Source organism: Loxodonta africana, chromosome 10 (genome assembly GCF_030014295.1).
Source record: "Loxodonta africana isolate mLoxAfr1 chromosome 10, mLoxAfr1.hap2, whole genome shotgun sequence".
NCBI lineage: Eukaryota > Metazoa > Chordata > Mammalia > Proboscidea > Elephantidae > Loxodonta > Loxodonta africana.
In genome coordinates, this window is record NC_087351.1 from 108,255,604 (window position 1) to 108,274,780 (window position 19,177).

Here is a 19,177-nt window from a genome sequence, read left to right on the forward strand (position 1 = left end):
GGGTTGTGCAAACGGTTAGCGCACTCAGCTGCTAAAGAAAAAGGTTGGAAGTTCAAATCCACCCAGAGGTACCTAGGAAGAAAGATTAGGCGACATGCTTCCAAAAAATCGGCCACTGAAAACCCCATTGGGGTTAAAGAATTTACAGTTCTACTCCGACACACCTGGGGTCACCAGGAGTCAGAGCTGACTGGACTGACCAGTGGATTCAGTCTCAAAGGAGAGGCCCATTTACACTGATCTGCCAGTCAAGACAAGCTGCATCTAGATGTTCCTTTTGTTGACCCCAGGGGGTTCCAGGGGGAGCAGACCCAATTTACAATTCACAGACCCAAATGGAGTATTTTAACTGAGTCTGTGTCAACACATACAAATATTCCTTTCATTGTAAAGCCTCGGCAACTGAAACCAACCCCGTCCACTGACGTTTCTCTTGGTCTCTCTTATTCCCGGAACACAGGTGTTCAGCAAATACACAGTGACTGACTCTGTGTCTCACAATTTCTTCTAAGGTCGTCAACTGAGCTGAAGACCAATCCGGATCTACTGCTTTGTTACAAACGCTATATAACGACTTTTTGGCCTCTAGTGAAATGAAAAGTGCTACCTTAAGAGAGAGTATTATCATAACGGAGACTCAGACATAGTGAAATAGATACATTTATAAGAAACTATAACTTACTGTGTAACTTCTTCACTCAGTATAGATAACACAGATGAGCGTTTTTTAGAGCATTTTGCTGCTGAGGCAAGACAAGTTTTTCATGTCACACACACACATCCAACCAAAACACCACACCAGTTGCTGTGGGGTCAGTTCCGACTCACGGAGACCCCATGTGTGTCAGGGTAGAACTGTGCTCCACAGGGCTTGTTTTTTTTCATATTTAATATATAATTTTTTTTATTGTGGTAAAAATATACACAAGACATATGCCAATTCAGCAATTTCTACGTGTATAAGTCAGTGACATTGATCACACTCTTCACGTTGTGCAGTCATTCTTGCCATCCTTCTCCAAAGTATCCCACTACCATTAACACTCAATACCGCCTAAGCAAAAACTCCCTCCCCGCTCCCTCCCACCCCTGGTAACTACTGATTTCTGGCTTCTCCGTATTTGCTTGTCTCCTGTAAGTGAGGTCATACAGTACATGTCCTTTTATGATGCCCTTATTTCACTCAGCATGTTTTATTCCAGGCTGCACATCTTCATCCGTCTTTACGGCTGAGCAACATTCCATCGTATCTCTATGCACGCTTCCTTTACCCATTCATCAGCTGATTTAAGACATTTTGTTGTATACGCCTTCTGGCTATTGTGATTAGCGCTACAATGAACACTGGTGTACGTGTGTCTGTTTGTGTCAATGCTTCCAGCCCTTCTGGGTATATACCCAAGACAGGAATTACTGGGTCATACTGGAGCCCTGGTGGCACAATGGTTAAGAGCTGGGCTGCTATTCAAAAGGTAGGCAGTTAGAATCCACCAGCTGCTCACTGGAAACCCTACAGGGCAGTTCTATTCTGTCCTGCAGGGTCGCAATGAGTTGGAATCAACTAGGCAGCACATAACAACAACACCGCAATTCTATGTTCAAATGTATCAGGAACCACCAAACTATTTCACATAGTGGTAGTACCCTTCTACATTTCTACCAGCAATGGCTGAAGGCTCCTGGTTCCTCCACAACCTCGCCCACAACGGCTGTATTTGATCACTGCCATTCTAATAAAAAAAAATAAAAATAAATTTTTTTTTTTTATTCTAATGGGGGTACAATAGTATCTCATTTTGGTTTTGATTTGCATTTCCCTAACGGCTAATGAGGAGCCCTGGTGGTGCAGTGGTTAAGAGTTCAGGCTGCTAACCAAAAGATTGGCAGTTTGAAACCACCAGCTGCTCCTTGGAAACCCTACGGAGCTGCTCTGCTCTGACCTACAGGGTCGCTGAGCTGGAATCGACTCGATGGCAATGGCTAATGGAGCCCAGGTGATGCAATGGTTAAAGCACTGGGCTGCTAACCAAAGGTCAGCGATTCAAACCCACCAGCTCCTCTGCAAGAGAAAAGACCTGGTGATCTGCTCCTATAAAGATTACGGCCTGGAAAACCCTATGAGACAATTCTACTCTGTCATATAGGGTCTCTACGTGTCAGAATCAACGCAACAGCAATGGGTCTGGTGTTTTTTTTTAATGGCTACTGGCTCTGAGTATCTTTGTGCGTGCCTGTTGGCCATTTGTATGTTTCTTTGGTAAATGTCTGTTCAAGTCCTTTGCATGGTTTTTTACTGGGGTTGTCTTTTTCTTAAGTTATAGGAGTATTTTATATATTTTGGAAATTAGACCCTCATCAGATATCTCGTTCCCCCAAATCTTCTCCCTATCTGTACAGTGCCTCTTCACTTTTTTGATAAAGTCCTTTGATGCACAGAAGTATCTAATTTTATGAAGTTCAGTTTATCTATTTTGTCTTTTGTTGCTCATGCTTCTGTTGTCGGTGGTTAAGAGTCTGGTTGCTAACCAAAACTAGTCGGCAGTTCGAATCCACCGGCTGCTCCCTGGAAACCCTACAGAGCGGTTTACTCTGTCCTATAGGGTCGCTATGAGTCGGAATCGACTCGATGGCAAAAGGTTCGTTTTTGTTTTATTTATTGCTAAAAACTAAGTCCCACCGCTTTGGCCCTACATTTTCTTCCAAAAATTTTATAGTTTTAGTTTTAACAATTAGGTTCTCAATCCATTTTGAATTGTTTTTCTGTATGGTTTCAGTGCTGGATCCTGACTCATTCTTCCGCGAGTGGAAATCCAATTTGCCCAGCACCATTTATTGAGGAGACTCTTCCTTCCTCATTGGATGGACTTACCACCCTTGTTGAAAATCAGTGGACCATGGATGCATGGACTCTCAATTCTATTCTAATTGTCTATATGCCTATTATTATACCAATACCGGGCTGTTTTAATTACTGTGGGTTTACAGTATGTTTTGAAACCAGGAAGTGAGAGTCCTCTTCCTTTTTCTTCTTCAAGATTGATTTAGCTATACGGAGTTCCTTGTGCCCTTCCATATAAATTTGAGGACTGACCTTTCCATTTCTGGAAAGAAAGCTCTTAGAATTTTAATGGGGATTGCATTGAATTTATGGATTGTTTTGAGTAGTATTGACATTTTAACTGTATTAAGCCTTCCAATCCACAAACACATAATGTCCTTCCATTTGTTTAGGTCTTCTCTGATTTCTTTTAGCAATGCTTTATAGTTTTCTGCGTACACGTCATTCGCTTTCCTGGTGAAATTTATTCCTAGGTACTTTATTCTTTTAGGTATTACTGTAAATGTTAATGTTTCCTTCATTTCCTTTTCCTCTTGCTTATTGATGATGTAAAGAAACCTGCCTGATTTTTGTGTTGACCTTGCACCCTACAACTTCACTGAATTCATTAGTTCTAACAGCTTTCTTACGGATCCTTTGGGGTTCTCTATATATAGAATCACGTCATCTGCGAAAAGGGTAGTTTTACTTCCTCCTTGCCAGTATGGGTATCTTTTTTTTTTTTCCCCCTAGTCTAATTGCTCTGGCTACGATTTCCAGAACAGTGTTGACAGTGGGCATCCCTGTCTCATTCCTAATCCAATGGGAAAACTCTCAGTCTCTCTCCATTAGTTTGACGTTACTGTCGGTTTTCATAAATGATCTTTATTCTATTAAGGAATTTCCCTTCTACTCCTATCTTGTTGAGTGTTTTATCATAAAAAGGTATCAGATTTTGTCAAATGCCTCTTCTGCATTGATTTAGATCATCATGTGGTTCTTTTCCATCCATGGGGTTTTCAATGGCTGATTTCTATAAGTTGGAAGCAGGCCTTTCTTCCAAGGTGCCTCTGGATAGACTGGAACAACCAACCTTTCTGTTAGCAGCAGGCACCTTAGCCATTTACACCACCTGGAGACTCCCATATAGACACAAATACACACACACACACATCAATATAAACCTGTTGCCACTGAGTCGATTCCAACTCATAGTGACCCTAAAGGACAGAGTAGAACTGCCCCATAGGGTTTCCAAGGAGTGGCTCATGGACTGGAACTGCTGACCTCTTGGTTAGTAGGCAAGCTCTTTACTGCACCACCATGGCCCCGAACCCACTGCCATTAAGTCGGTTCCGACTTATAGCAATCCCATAGGGTTTCCAAGGCTGAAAATCTCCACGGAAGCAGACTGCCACATCTTTCTCTGGCAGAGTTGCTGGTGGTTTCAAACCACCAACCCTTCAGTTGGCAGACGACTGCTTTAACCACTATGTCACCAAGGCTCCTTACACACACACACACACACACACACACACACACACACACGGAGCCATGCTGACACAGTGGTTAAAGCACTCGGGTGCTAACTGAAAGTTCAGTGGTTTGAAGCTACCAAGTGCTCTGTGCTATGGGAGAAAGATGTGACAGTCTGCTTCCACAAAAATTACAGCCTTGGAAACCCACTGGGCAGTTCTATTCTATCCTATAGGGTCACTATGAGTTGGAATATACGCGACAGCAGGGGGTTTGGCATGTATGTGGGTGGGTATGTGTATATATATATATAAAAACCAAACCTGTTGCCCTCGAGTCAATTCCAACTCATAGCAACCCTACAGGACAGAGTAGAACTGCCCCCCTCCCCCAGCTTCCAAGGACCACCTGGTGGATTCGAACTCCCAACCTTTTGGTTAGCAGCTGTAGCTCTTGACCACTACACCACCAGGGTTTCCATATATATATAAAGTGCTAAAGAGGCTTGGAGAAAATTACCTCCCTACTGAGTATAGACCCTATTCATGTGTAAAAAACTTCCTTGAATTCTCCTAATGTTCGGCCCCAACAAATTTAGAGAGTTATAGGGGCTTAGTGCTAGTTTCTGTACAAACAATATTCTCCTTGAGAATTGTCACACATCAATGAAAACTTCTCTTACAAACATATCCCAAAAGGAAAACACTGTTTGATACCTTATTCCATGTATTTTATTGCAGAATGGTTGGAAATTAAAACCCATATATCACATAAGAAAGAATTACTCCTAAGACATTAGCAGTGTTTAGAAATTGCACCTTGCCTTAACTTCAGTTCAGTGTTGATGATCACTTAAATTCCTAATTCAGGCTTTTCTATTATTTGTTCATGTATTTTTATCAACACAATTCTGCATTTTCCCTAAAACACTCAAAATTACATTTGGCCCAAGATTAATAAATTGCTTGAGTTTATTATATGTAACAAGTATATATTAATATTTAGTAATTGAGATTTTTTTTAATGTTTAACTGTATAATATAGGTGACCCTGAAAATAACTTGTAATCTCAGTACAGTGTTATATACAAAATGTTAATAACCTTTTAAAATTAAAACTCGAGGTAGCTCTAACAGCACCAGCAGCCTCTTTAAGGGTTACTTGCTCTTGACTCCACTGATCAGATTGGAAAGCTCTGAACAGTTTCTGTGGGATTCTCATTCATTAACAGACATTACTAAGCTGTACCAGATGCAGAGACAGAAGGTGAAAGACTCAACTGCCTCTGAAAGACACTGCCATCTATTCCAGGCAAAATCAGACTCTCTCTCATTTCCAAGTCTTATTTCCCACGGTTTTCACCTCACAGTTCCTCCTCAGAACATCTCGCGATTCCATCTTCTCCTTTCCTACTGTCCCATATGCAAGCCTTAATGCTCACCAAATGCAGTCCCCCTCCATCCCTTGTCCCATAGTTAGTCCAGATTCTCGGCTTGAAATGGAGAAGTCCCTGAGCTATATGAGAGGGCTTTGAAGATTACTGGCTATATCTCGGAGACTTAGTAAATGTTCTCATTTTGCCAGTGAGAAACCAAGTCTAGAAAGGTTAGGGCGACTTGTCCTTAATCACACAGCTAATGAATTGGAAGTAAGTCCAAACTAAAACACACGTTTCTTAACCACTCATTATTTTACACTGTTCCTTCCATTCCACCAATCATTCTTCCTCAATTACCCAGAATTTTGGGGGGGGGGAGGGGAGGGTGAGGTGGCTTCCTTTGCTAACCTGTAACTTGTCTTTGTGTGTGTAGATACAGCCTAAATCAAGTGTCTGTGGACGGGGCTGATGCGGTGGGCACCCCCGTGCTTCCTGTAATTTTATGTAAAATCATGAGTATGTACAGGTGCATTTTTCTAGGGACAATATTCATTTCTTTGAACAAATCAGTGGTCTCCAATGAGTACAAAAAGCTTAAGCTGGTTCAAAATACAGATGCAATGACGATTTACTTATTCATGCCCAAGAGGTAATAAGGGCTTATTTAGGGAAAGTTAGCGATATTGAAGGTACTATTACACTTGATATCACTGTTACAGAGACCCAACTAAGATGGCTGCAGTGCGATGGGTCGTTTTTGTGTGGCCTTTCTGGCCATGGCCTTGTAACTCCCACCAGAGTGATCAGGCGGGACTGTGTGACAGGGTAACTGGGGCTCACCAAAGGGGCTGGTCAGTCTTGTCATCCTGCTGGGCTTAAGGTGAGCCATGCCAGAGGCGGAAGAGAGAGGATCCCACCACCACCAGGGAACAACAGCCAGGAGCGCAGAGCGTGTCCTTTGGACCTGGCATCCCTGTGCTGAGAAGCTCCTGGAACCAGGAGAGACAGAGACAGAGAGAAAGAAGCGGCGGCAGAGAAATGAGGGCAGGAGACAATGTGGTAGACTTCCTGGCCCACACAGCAAGAAAGCTGAGTACATGGGGTACCTCTGGGGACTTCCGGCAGGGGCTAAAAGAGCTTTGTAACACTTGCCTGAGCAGGCCAGAGGCCTAGGGTCAGACAGAAGTGTGCCTGCAAGCACAGCTGAAAAGAGGCTGGCCTGATATAAGAACTGTATCAGGAGTGTTCCTGAGCCTGAGTTGTAACCCATTACTTCCCTAATAAACCCCCACAATCCTGAGTATGGTCTATGAGTTCTGTGTGGCCACTGCAATGAATTATCGAACTCAGCAGAGAAGGAGAGAGAGCCGTGGGTGGGAGAGCTGGTGTCAGAACCGGTAAAGACGGCGGAAAGAGGAGACGTGTCTGACCTCCGCCTCACAGGAATCAGCCTTGCCTGTTGATCTGAGTTCTGCTCCTCCTTGTGAACTTAGAGGAAGTCATACAGCACCCCCATGCAGTTCTGACAACAGCTGAACCATGTGTCTGATCCAGTATGGATAACCCTTAATACAGAAAACTTACCTATGAAATATTGCTCTCAGACTGTCTGTTCTTCTTCATCTCCCGTTATAACACTGGACATGCATCTCAATGTTGCATGTTGGGTCACAATATAATTTAAAAGCATTAAGACTATAGTAAAATTTTCTCTAAACCATGCATTTAAAGGGAAAATAATAGCATCAGCTGAATTTTATCGAAGGCTGGTTATGTGCCATAACCAAACTAAAAGCTTAAGGAACTATGGTATTTCCCTCACAACCACAAGAGATAGAGACTATTATGATGGCCAGTTTACAGACGAGGCAGCCGAGACTCAGAGAGGCTGCCATCCACTCAGTGTTCCTCAGCTATGAACTGGAGGAATCAGGATGTGAGGCCCGGACTCTCGGATGCCAAAGACTTGCTCTTAAGCACCCCCTATAATGCTATGATACAATACTAGTATTTAATTTTGCAAAATGTAAAAAAGCACAAAATACCATTACTCCTCAGTGTGCCCCATGAGTGGTGGCCGTGCAGCAGGACGTGTCAGAGGCAGGGAGGCCATTCAGACCTTCAGGCTTGGCACGGTTCTCATGCCCTTCTACTATTTCCCACAACTCAAACCCCAACTCACTGCCATAGAGTCAATTTGACTCATAGCAGCCCTACATGACAGAACAGAACTGCCCCATAGGGTTTCCAAGGCTGTAATCTTTACAGAAGCAGACTGCCACATCTTTCTTCCATCTAGCAACTAGTGGGTTCAAAGCATCAACCTTTTGTCTAGCAGCTGAGCACTTTAACCACTGTGCCACCAGGGAAGACAAATCCTGGGAACTCAAAATATGTCAAAGTATTTTAGTTAAATCTATCACCTTTCTCTTTACTTTTCCCTCTTTAATCAAAGAAACTTTCTACACCATTTCAAAGATCAATTTTTAAATTAAGATTCTTCTCTCATTATCTGAGTTCTTTAAGTACATTATTTTTTAAAATTCTGAACTGGTTAGCTGAGCTTATTTCCTAATACCCAAAAGAATTTCCGAATGGGTTTTAAAAAGCCCTATTTTATCCCACACAACAAGCCATCACCTAAAAAAGCATAACCATGATACCCATCAGGATTAGCCTGCTTCAACAATGAGAAAGTCCACAGTATCAGTCAGGGTTAGCCTGCTTCAACAATGAGAAAGTCCACAATGCCCATCAGGGTTAGCCTGCTTCAACAATGAGAAAGTCCACAGTATCAGTCAGGGTTAGCCTGCTTCAACAATGAGAAAGTCCACAATACCCATCAGGGTTAGCCTGCTTCAGCAATGAGAAAGTCCACAGTATCAGTCAGGGTTAGCCTGCTTCAACAGTGAGAAAGTCCACAATACCCATCAGGGTTAGCCTGCTTCAGCAATGAGAAAGTCCACAGTATCAGTCAGGGTTAGCCTGCTTCAACAGTGAGAAAGTCCACAATACCCATCAGGGTTAGCCTGCTTCAGCAATGAGAAAGTCCACAGTATCAGTCAGGGTTAGCCTGCTTCAACAGTGAGAAAGTCCACAGTACCAGTCAATTTTTACAGCCATCTTTTTTCATGAAATTCTTAACCCAACCCTCGGTCCACAGTGTTTCTCTGCATATAATTACATGCACCTCACAAATGGAGAGGAACCAGACAGGCTGAGTGCTCCAAAATCAGAATTAACAGTAACAAGCTTTGCAAAAGTCTTAATATGCAACCCGAAGACTCTTCTCTACAAAACTGTGTTTCCTTCTAAATGCTTCAAAAAGTATTATAAACTAATTCATTCACTCAACAAACCTGAACACCTCCTATATGCCAGGCCCTGGGTCTGGTGCCGAATGCCCATCAAGTACTTAATCCTTACCTTCTAAAAACGTGAACACAGCCAACAACATCGCATGTCATGATGAGCCTCGAAAATTAATGATCAAAGCACTAGGGCCAAATTTTAAGTCTTCCATGTCTTATTTCAAGAACAGTCTTATTGACATCCTTAGACAAATGTTTTCTTGTGGCATCTTCTTAGTCACTTATTTAAAAAGTACAGTAACTTCACACACTAAAGGAGGCTCAACAATTCAGTGACAATTTTAGATTAAAAAAAAAAAAAACCCAGTTGCCATCAAGTCAATTCCAAGTCACAGCGACCCTATAGGACAGAGTAGAACTGCTCCACAGAGTTTCTAAGGAGTGCCTGGTGGATCTGAACTGCCAACCTTTTGGTTGGCAGACATAGCTCTCAACCACTACTCCGCCAGCGTTAAGCCATTTTGCACTCAGAATTTACTTTAACAATGGCTATCTTAATATGATTGAAAATTGTGATTTCATCAGCTAGACCTCAAAAAAAAAAAAATGTTCTTCTCTCTGTATTCATTCATTCACAAGTGTACGCCACCACACAAGCGGTCCTATTTTTCAGACGAACACACATTCCCAAAGTCTGGCACCAAGCATCACTATCTGGGAAATCCTGACTGTCTGTACTGGCCGGAAGGGAGCTTACTCCTGAACAGATGGCTGTGAAGCATCTGTCAAACGCCTGGATGGGACAATTGATATTTGAGAGACACCGTCTGAAAGACAGACTCTAACGACTCCAACAACCAGAATGACGACACCTGTATTAACAATGCCTTTCTATCTGCCTGAGGTTCTGATCCAGTTCCTTTGTCTAAAATGGCATTGGACAAATGTTTCTGTACCATCTGTGAACTGCAGAGCGTTTTCTCCACATGTTGGTAATGTCATTTTATGTAAGGCTCCCAATGATTAATGATTCTTCACCCTAGAGAAAAGTCTGTTTCTCCCGATTAATTGGAACACTTCCTTTCATTAATCAACACAAGCGATAATTAGTCCTATTTCCTCTTTCGCTTTGGCGAATAAGAAGTACTAACTTCGGTTACATGCACACACAGGCACTGAGCTATCCCCACTCCATCTAAGCTTCTCATCTAATTGTCCCCCTGCAGTTCCCTTCATGCCCCACCCCTGCCCCCACCTTTACCGTTATCTTAGTAGTCCTCTCAAATACCCATCTACTATTCTAAGATCATCTCAAGTCCGTTCTTGAAGTCGGCAGGTTACAAATGAATAAATAAACGGCTGTTCCTGCAGAGCTCCTTTAGACATTAGCAGAAATTAGTAAGAAGTGAAAACCAGGCTTTATCAAGCGAAGGATCTGGTAAACATCAAAGAATCAGAAAGCACAGACTCAAGGGTTCACGCCTCACAGATTAAGAAGGTAGCATGCCAGGGAAACAATGCGGCCTCAGAAAATCTTAATCTACTTTGGCAAATCGTAAGTACATAACAATGGAGAAATTATTTCAAAGAAACTTGCGAGCAAGGGCTAATATAATATATACACACCCATTAGGCTTTTAGAATGAGCTAAACTCTTGAATGTCCCAAAAATCAGAGCATGAGATAAACAAGATAAAACACTTGGCTGCACCTTACTATTTACCCAAGTTAAACACAGATGTTTACCAGTACTCTAGCATCCCACAGAGCACGACAGAGCTCCATGTTTGATCAACAGAATGAACTCAGTTGTCTGAATGCCTACTTGCCAGGCACTATGATAGGAATTGTGGGGAAAAAAACGAATGAACCCTAGGCTTCAAGGAGATCACAGCTTTTTATTGACACAGAGACACTGTTCATAAGAAATAACTGGAAGACCTCTGAGAAAGCTCATACTGCAATAAATTGCGAGTCTAGGTTTTGATGATCAAGAAACCATCCGAAGTATTCAAACACCCCGAGGTCACCTGAACATTTAAGGTTAGCTCTAACTTCATTCATTAGACTAGTACTGAGGACTTACTAGACATTATGAAGGCTTTTCCCCTAAAATCTACTTGGAATAGCAATGGAATGGAACGGAATGAAAACAGCACCCATACAAGGGCTCCGGAATCAAACCATGATTCAATCTGGGGTCTACCACTTCTACTAGATTCACGGCGTGGGGCAATAATCTGAGTCTTACTTTCCTTGCCTATAAAATATGGACAACGTTGAGCTTCTCAGGGTTCCCCCAAGGCGAAGATTAAAAGAGACTGTATGTAAAAGGACCTGGAACATGGTGGGAATAACGAGGCACTCAATAAAAGGGTCCCTTCCCTTCTTTGCCACAAGTAAGCTGAAACATGACTGTGGGATGTGAAGGTCTCAAGCAAGAGAATATCTATGAAATATCCACTGTCTCAAGGCAGTAGCAGGGAATAAAAAGCTCAGCGCCATAAAAGTCACCCTTCCTAGAAGGTAGCACAACAGTCCAAGGACCATCAGCTACACACCACCACAAAATCACTCCCAGCTGAGAATCACGAGCCACATCGAAATAAAACGTCTTCCAAAACCAAGACCCTAAAGCTCAGCGACAGCAAAACGACCCAGCTATACAACTTGTACAAGGCCACATGGATAATACAGCATCAGAACTGAACCTTTCAAGGTAACATAAAAAGACAAAGTGAACTCTCACCAAGAGACAACTGTAGGAAAAGAAGGTCTCTTCTTCCCAAATTAAAGCTAATTCATCTTTTCTTAAAATAGCATTTTGATGCCATGAGAAAATCCATAAACTCGTGCTACCATTACCAATCTACCAGGCGCTCCCTGGCAACTCTATGGGGCAGTTCTACTCTGTCCTATAGGGTCGCTATGAGTCGAAACCGACTCGACGGCACTAGGTTTTTGGGTTACCATTACCAATGTTTATAACGATCATATTTAAAGCAATCTTTATAGTGCTTTTAATCTATAAACAGACGAAATTTATAAAAATACGGCCTGAAAATGAAATTTTGAAATAATTTTATATGTGTACATATAAATACAAGGAGTCATGGTGGCATGGTGGGTAAGTGCTTATACTAACCCAAAGGTTGACGGTTCAAACCCACCAGTCGCTTCGTGGAAGATGTGGCAGTCAGCTTCCGTAATAACTACAGCCTTGGAAACCCTGTGGGGCAGCTCTGCTGTCTTATCGCATTACTATATATAGACACGACATTTACTCATCTACCAACTGCCACGGAGTTGATTTTGACTCATAGCGTTATGACTCACTGTACATATACATACACAGCATTCACCCACTGCCATTGACTCGATTCTGACTCACAGCCAACCACCAACCTTTCAGTTAGAATCCCAATGCTTAAACACTGTGCCACCAGGGCTCCTGTACACGGCATGCGTTACAGGTAATACACACGTACCGCAGCGTATTAAACCAAGCCAGACTCATTGCCCTGAGTCTGTTCCAACTCATGGTGACCCCATGTGTTACAGAGAACTCCTCCATAGGATCTTCTTGGCTGTAATCTTTACAGAAACAGATTGCCAGGCTTTTCTTCCGAGGTGCCACTGGGTGGGTTCCAACTGCCAATATTCACGTTAGTAACCCCGTGCTGTCAAGTTGATTCCAACTCATAGTGACCCTGTAGGTCAGTAGTCAACTGCAAAACCATTTTCGCCACGCAGGGACCTTACCACAGGTAGGCAGCTACTTTAAAAAAGATGCCTTCCAAAATAAACTGGTTATTCCAGAACTTAGCTCCCAAAGATATTAATATTAGTAAAACCACTATAGACTTGCAAGCTCGTTCAGGATCTTGTACCATCATCCATTTTTTAATAGAGCAAATTATTTGAGATCTTGGATAAGACAGTTTTTATTCAGAAATCAAATTAAGAGTTTAATGTTTGTACCAATATAACTTTCACTGTTTCAATTCAGCTTTTTTTAAAGCATATTAAAAGAAAAAAAAAAACATTTTCGAAGTTACTTAACTCCTGACTTGTGCCCTTTTCCATTCGCTGAGCGTGCTGCACGCGAAAAACAAGCCACAAGAAGACAACTGCAAGATTGTAAAGCTTCGGAAGATTCAAAGACAAAAGAACCTGGATAAGCACAGACTTCAGAGGCACGTTTTTAAAATCTGGTAGTCATAAGAATATTTAGACTTAGGTAACGTGTCCTCTGCAGCATGACTTTCTTCACGAAAGCACCGACTGTGATCCTTGGAGCAAGAACTCTGCACGCATCTCCACGTGTTTACAAATATTCAGAACACTAAAGATACAGAAAGTGGCTTGTTAGCTCAGTACTTGTTAGCAGGCAAAGCCATCACAGAAGCTCAGCTTCTCTAAAAAGTCCACATAAATCAGTACTGCTAACTTGATTTCCCAAAGTTACAAACCCTTAGGAAAGTGTCCATCTGCAGGGGCCAGGCATCCTGGCAGAAGTCATGCACAAAAACATGGGAGGGGAGGGGCAAAAAGATGGCCTAGGCCACTGGCCCCTGGGGACCCAGATCTGCTCGCCTGCCAGTAAACACAGACAACCCTTCCCGGGAGGGGCCCGAGGCTCCCGCTCTCCTGCCAGCACCGGGAGCCTCCTGGAGGGCCCCTGTCTACTCCGTGCTGGCCCTTTGGAAGGTGCCAGCGGAGGCCCAGCGCAGCGACCCCGAGCACAGCAGGTCCCCAGGATGCATTCGCGTCCCACCGCTGCTAATTCCTCCCCACCCTCATTTCTGTAACTGGACCTGTCAAGACCCCGGCCCTCCACCGGGCTGGGGGTCAGCGGTGAGCGCGGGGCCGCATCCCCGCTCCATGCCAGAGCGGCCCCGGGGAGTCGCTCCCAAGCACCGCCTCGGGCGGAGGCGCGGGCGCTGGGCCTGTGCCAGTCCGGGGCCGAGCTGGACAGCGGGCGGCCGGGCCGGGCCCTGCAGGCCGCGCCATCTGCCAGCGGCGCCGGGGCAGCGAGCAGGCCCGAAGGCCGCGCTCGGGCCCGGGCAGGGCGCCCACGAGGCCTCGGCGCGCAGGCGGGAGCGGACCGGGCGGAGCGACTCCGCGCCCGGACACAAAGCGGCTCCGCGGGAGCCCGCCTCACCTGCAGCATGGGGCGCCGCGGGCCTTCGAGAACCATCGGACCCCGCTCCGGCGCGCGCGTCACAGCCCAGGCCGCCTGGGGCCGCCCGGCGCCGCCGCCGCCGCCGCCATTTCCTCCCGCTCGCCGTCGCCTCGTCCCCGCTGTCAGGTTACTCCATTCACCTGGGCCTGGAGCCGCCTGCGCCGCGCCGCGCCTCCGCCTCAGCCCCTCCCGCCGGCGCCTGCGGAGACTGCGCAGCGCCCGGCTCGCCCGCAGCCCGCGCTCGGCCCGCGGCAACGGCGCACGGCCGCTTGGAGAATCCCACTGGCACCCGCGCCGCCGCCGCCCCCTCCGCGCGCCCCACGTTCCGCGCGCCCCGCGGCGGCATGAGAGCCAGCCTGTGATTGGACGCAGCGCGGCGGTGAAAGGTTAATCCCGGCCCCCCAGCCATTCAGGAGCAGGGAGACAGCCGGCCGGGGCTGCGTTTGCGGCCCAGCGCCGGACGGGAGCCGGACGGGACCCGGGCGTTCCCCGCCTGCGGCCGGGCGGCGCGTTGGCTGCCTCCCCGGCCCCGCGCGCGGAGGTTGGAGCTGCTGGCCCGACTGGCCCTCGGGAGGGTCTCCTGCCCCTCGGGACTCCGCTGCCTCCGTTGTCGCCCCCTCTGGCGCCCACGCCGGCTGGAGTTCTGCAGAGCTCCGCTCTCCTTCGCCACCTTCCTTCCATTGTAAAGCACCTTCCCACTCGCCTGCTTCCTCCCTGCGTTCGGCCGCGGGGGCCTCTGCTGCCCTGTTTGCTTCCCGGCGTCTTACTGCAGCGTTCGCGGTGCAGGCACCCCGCAGTTTGGAGAGAACAGACCCCCCACTGCACCCCCAGCCCTCTGGGAAGTGGGATAACCTGATGCTGAAATGGAGCAGCGGCCGCATGGGTGTCATTGGTTCCTTTGACTAGATCTGAACAAATCTACCGTACCCTGTAGCTGTGACTTGAAGTATGGATGGAGATGAAGTTAGGGGCTGCCTTACAGAAAATCCTCATTTGTCCACAAATGGAGACATCTCTAGGAGCCCTGGTGGTGCAGTGGTTAACGCTTGGCTGCTAACCCAAAGGCCAGTGGTTTGAACCCACCAGCGGCTCTGCGGGACAAAGAAGTGACAGACTGCTTCCATAAAGATTACAGCCTTGGAAACCCTATGGGGCGGTTCTCTATCCTATAGAATCGCTATGAGTCGGAATGGACTACACAGCAACGGATTTGGTTTTTGGTTTTGTAGGCATCTCTTGAAAAGAATTCACCTGAAAGACTGGTTTACTCCCGGTGAGGTATAGTAGCAGCAACCATGCTTAGTAGCGGTTTTGTGATCTGTGGCTAACGTAAAGCCGACAATTGGAACCCACACGGCGGCACTGCGGAAGAAAGGCCTGGCCAACTGCTTTCATTACAGCCAAGAGAACCCGAGGCAGCAGTTCTACTCTGTAACATATGGGTGGGGCATGCATGGGGAGCCAACTGGAGACAACTCACAAAAGCAACAACAGCACCTACTATGTGTTAGACACTGTCTGAGGCTGTTCAGTGCATCAGCCATTAGCCCCATGTGGCTATTTGAGCATTTAAATTATCTCGGTCATTTATCACATTGATTACATGTTGAAGTGATACTATTTTTTGTATACTGTGCTAGTATTAATTTCATTTGTTTCTTTTTATTTCTTTAATGTGGATACTAGAGAATTTTAAATTTCATCTGTGGCTTGTGTGATATTGCTTTTGGACAGCGCTGGTCTGGGGCTTACATGACTTTCATCCTCATGTGGACCCCGTGAAGTGGGTGCTGTCATGACACACCCCCCCACCCCCCCCACCCACACACCATTTTAACTGATGACGAAACCAAATAATCTCCAGCAAGTAACAACTAATAAGTGAACAACTGAGATTTGAACCCAGGTGGTCTGGCTTCCTGGCTAGTTTGCTTAATCACTCCTGTGCTCAAGTTGTGATGATATATTTGCTGTAAATTGGCTTGAAGCTTCACCTAAACATAGACTCTTCATGAGCGTAATTAGGAAGTAGGCTGAACAGTGTGGGCACACCTCCACATCCAAAAATAACGAGTCTCCTGTGTCTAACGCTGTGGGAATAGACCTGCCCAGTAACATACGTAAAAGCTTTTGGGTATGTTTGTTCATGAGAAGGGTGGCATCTGAGAGTAAGGACAAGCACCCTGGTACAATGGCTACAGAAACTGGGAGCCCGCCCTCCCCTCCCCGTAGTCCTCTCACAGTCTCTCAAGACTAGTTGGGCTTCATCACCGGGTTGCTTTCATTTTTCAAGTTTTTATTTTTTAAATAAATCATTTTATTTTTAAAAGAAGTCATACATACATCTCTCTCTTAGAAGTACAGCCAGAATACTCCTTAGAAGCAAGGATGGCGAGACTACATCTCACATACTGTGGATATGTCATCAGGAAGGATTAGTCCCTGGAGAGGGACATCATGTTTGGAAAACTAGAGGGTCAGCGAAAAAGGGGAAGACCCTCAATGAGGTGAACTGACACAGTGGCTGTGACAGTGGGCTCAAGGATAGCAACAATTGTGAGGATGGCGCAGGACCAGGCAGTGTTTTGTTCTGTTGTGCAGAGGGTCGCTATGAGTCGGAACTGACTTGACAGCACCTAACAACAACATACATACATGCATATGGTTCACTCATCATCAGCATTAAAAAATACACTGAAAAAAATCACTCCCCTCCACCTGTCTCCATACCACAGACAGGTAACCACTCTTTCTTGCTCATTCATTCTTCTGGAGAACTTTTATGCAGATATATATTCTGTTCCTTGTTTTGAAAAAAAAAAATGGTAGCATACCATACACATTTACTACACTTTTTTTTTTTTTTTAATATATCTGGGAACCCTGGTGGCACACTGGTTAAGAGCTTGGCTACTAAGCAAAAAGTCAGCAATTCAAATCCACCAGCTGCTGCTTGGAAACCCTATGAGGCACTTCTACTGTGTCCTGTAGGGTTGCTATGAGTTGGAATTGACTTGACGGCAATAAGTTTTTTATGGGTAGAAGATAAGTCCATAGCAATATATACAATGTGCCTCACTATTTCTTCAACCCTCATAACATTTCATTGTAGAGATTAATTTATTTAACCAATTATCTATCGATGGACATTTAGACTTCTAGTCTTCTGGAATTAAATGTTGATCCATTTGGGATTTATTCCATCTATGGGGTGAGGTCTGGATTGAAATCAATTATTTTTTCCAGATGGCTACACAGTTGGCCATTTATTGACCATTCGTTGAGTAAGTGCACTTCAGAATTCAGTGTTCTGTTCCAATAGTCCATCTATTCATGCTCCAGTTGCTGGTTTATTTTAAATCTGGAAACATAAAATCTTATAAGGGGTAGTGTTTCACACTTTGTTTGGATCACTAGAAATCCTAGAGTTAATATTCAGCCCGTGCAAGGCAATGGTACAGTACCATGTGGTATGCATTTTCTGTGGGCTAATTTTTATTTTCCCTTTGCCCTGATTATTTCCATAATTTATTTATTTATTTATTTTGTAGAACAAGCCAGGATATAAATACACCTTTGTTTAAGACTCAGTTTGCAAGTAACAGAAACCAACCTGAACTAGCTTACCCAAAAGGGGGAAATTTATCATAAAGATGTAGGAGCTTCTCACAAAAGCCAGGAGCTGGCATACAGCCATGTCTTTGCAAAGGACTAGAACCAGGTATTGGACAGCTTCCAGGAACACAAAAATTACTCTTTGTGTCCCTCTTCTGTGATTTTTGTCTGTATCTGCTGACTTATTCCCTCTGCCTCCATCTACGTAGAAGAATATAACCACCCCTGTATTCAGCTAAGAGGCAACCCAATGGGGCATCAGAGCCCAAGCTGGCAAGGTGGCCGAGGGGGGTGCAGCCCTGTAAGGTCAGGTGATTGATTATAGACAGGGAGGCTGCACACAGGAAAAATATGTTGAGGATGATGGAGAAGGGAGTTCCAAGTATGAAAAGGGAAAAAGCAAGAAAGACACTTGTGTGATTGGGTTGGAGCTGGAGGTATGGATGTGAATTCCTGATTTTCAGTATATATAAGCATGTCGTTGTTGTTAGTCACCATCAGGCTGATTCCAACTCACGATGACCCCGTGTGTGCAGAGTAGAACTGCTCCATAGGGTTTTTAAGGCTGTGACCGTTCGGAAGCAAATAGCCAGGCTTGTCCTCTGAGGGACCTGTGGGTGGGTTTGAACCACCAGTCTTTTGGTTGGTAGTCAAGTGCTTAAACATTTGTGCCACCCAGGGACTCCATACATCAACATATGTATTAAATATAAATTAAAAGTGTATATATATGTATCTACATCTGTCTGTATACTGTGGAGTTCATCTGTGCCTTCACCTTGCTTCTCTCCTCATCGGGGTCTGAGAATGAAAGTTTCCATCTTCCAACCTCCCAAACAACCTATTGCTCTTTTGCTATAACAACAGGTACCCCCAGAAACAGGGCTCTGTGTACACACACACATACACACACACACACACACACACACACACGTATGTATGTTGAAGACAGGGTAATCAGTGACAGCTCCTATTTTCTGAAAGTCAGCTGATTAACAAGTCTCATACATATATTTCCTAGCTCTGTCTGCTGAGAGGGCCTTGGAGCAGCAACACCCCAATAGCCACGAGCAAACCTAATGGCCAGATCTTGGTTTTTAAACACAATTCTCCACTAAAAGGAACCAGGACTCCTTGCAGAAATGGCTGCGTTCAGGGTTGGGACAGAGAAAGTAGAAGATGAGCCTGGAGCAACTTATTGTGCCAGAACCTATGGAAATATGCTCAAAGAATGATGGGAACATTTCAGAAAGGCACAGCAATCAGCTTTAAGGGGCTCCCACTGGCCAAATATGGGACAATGTGAACATGTTTGTCTAACACCATATTGACTCCAACACGGAATCTAGCCTTCTCTCTGTTTCCCCAAAAAGCTCATTTATTCTCAGTAATCT

General features: G+C 45.0%; 1 protein-coding gene across 4 annotated transcripts in view; it reads right to left on the minus strand.

Annotated features, from left to right (window-relative positions):
* Nucleotides 1-14,327, minus strand: part of DICER1 (dicer 1, ribonuclease III) — a 72,735-nt gene extending 58,408 nt beyond the window's left edge. For 2 of the 4 annotated variants that reach the window (XM_023546537.2, XM_003408853.4), the window contains exon 1: nucleotides 14,148-14,237. The gene's annotated coding sequence lies outside the window, so the exon portion shown is untranslated. Of the gene's footprint in view, nucleotides 1-14,147; nucleotides 14,244-14,308 lie in introns of those variants that run through there. The other 2 variants (XM_064292914.1, XM_023546538.2) reach the window with 2 other exon arrangements.
* Between the last annotated feature and the right edge of the window lie 4,850 nt (nucleotides 14,328-19,177).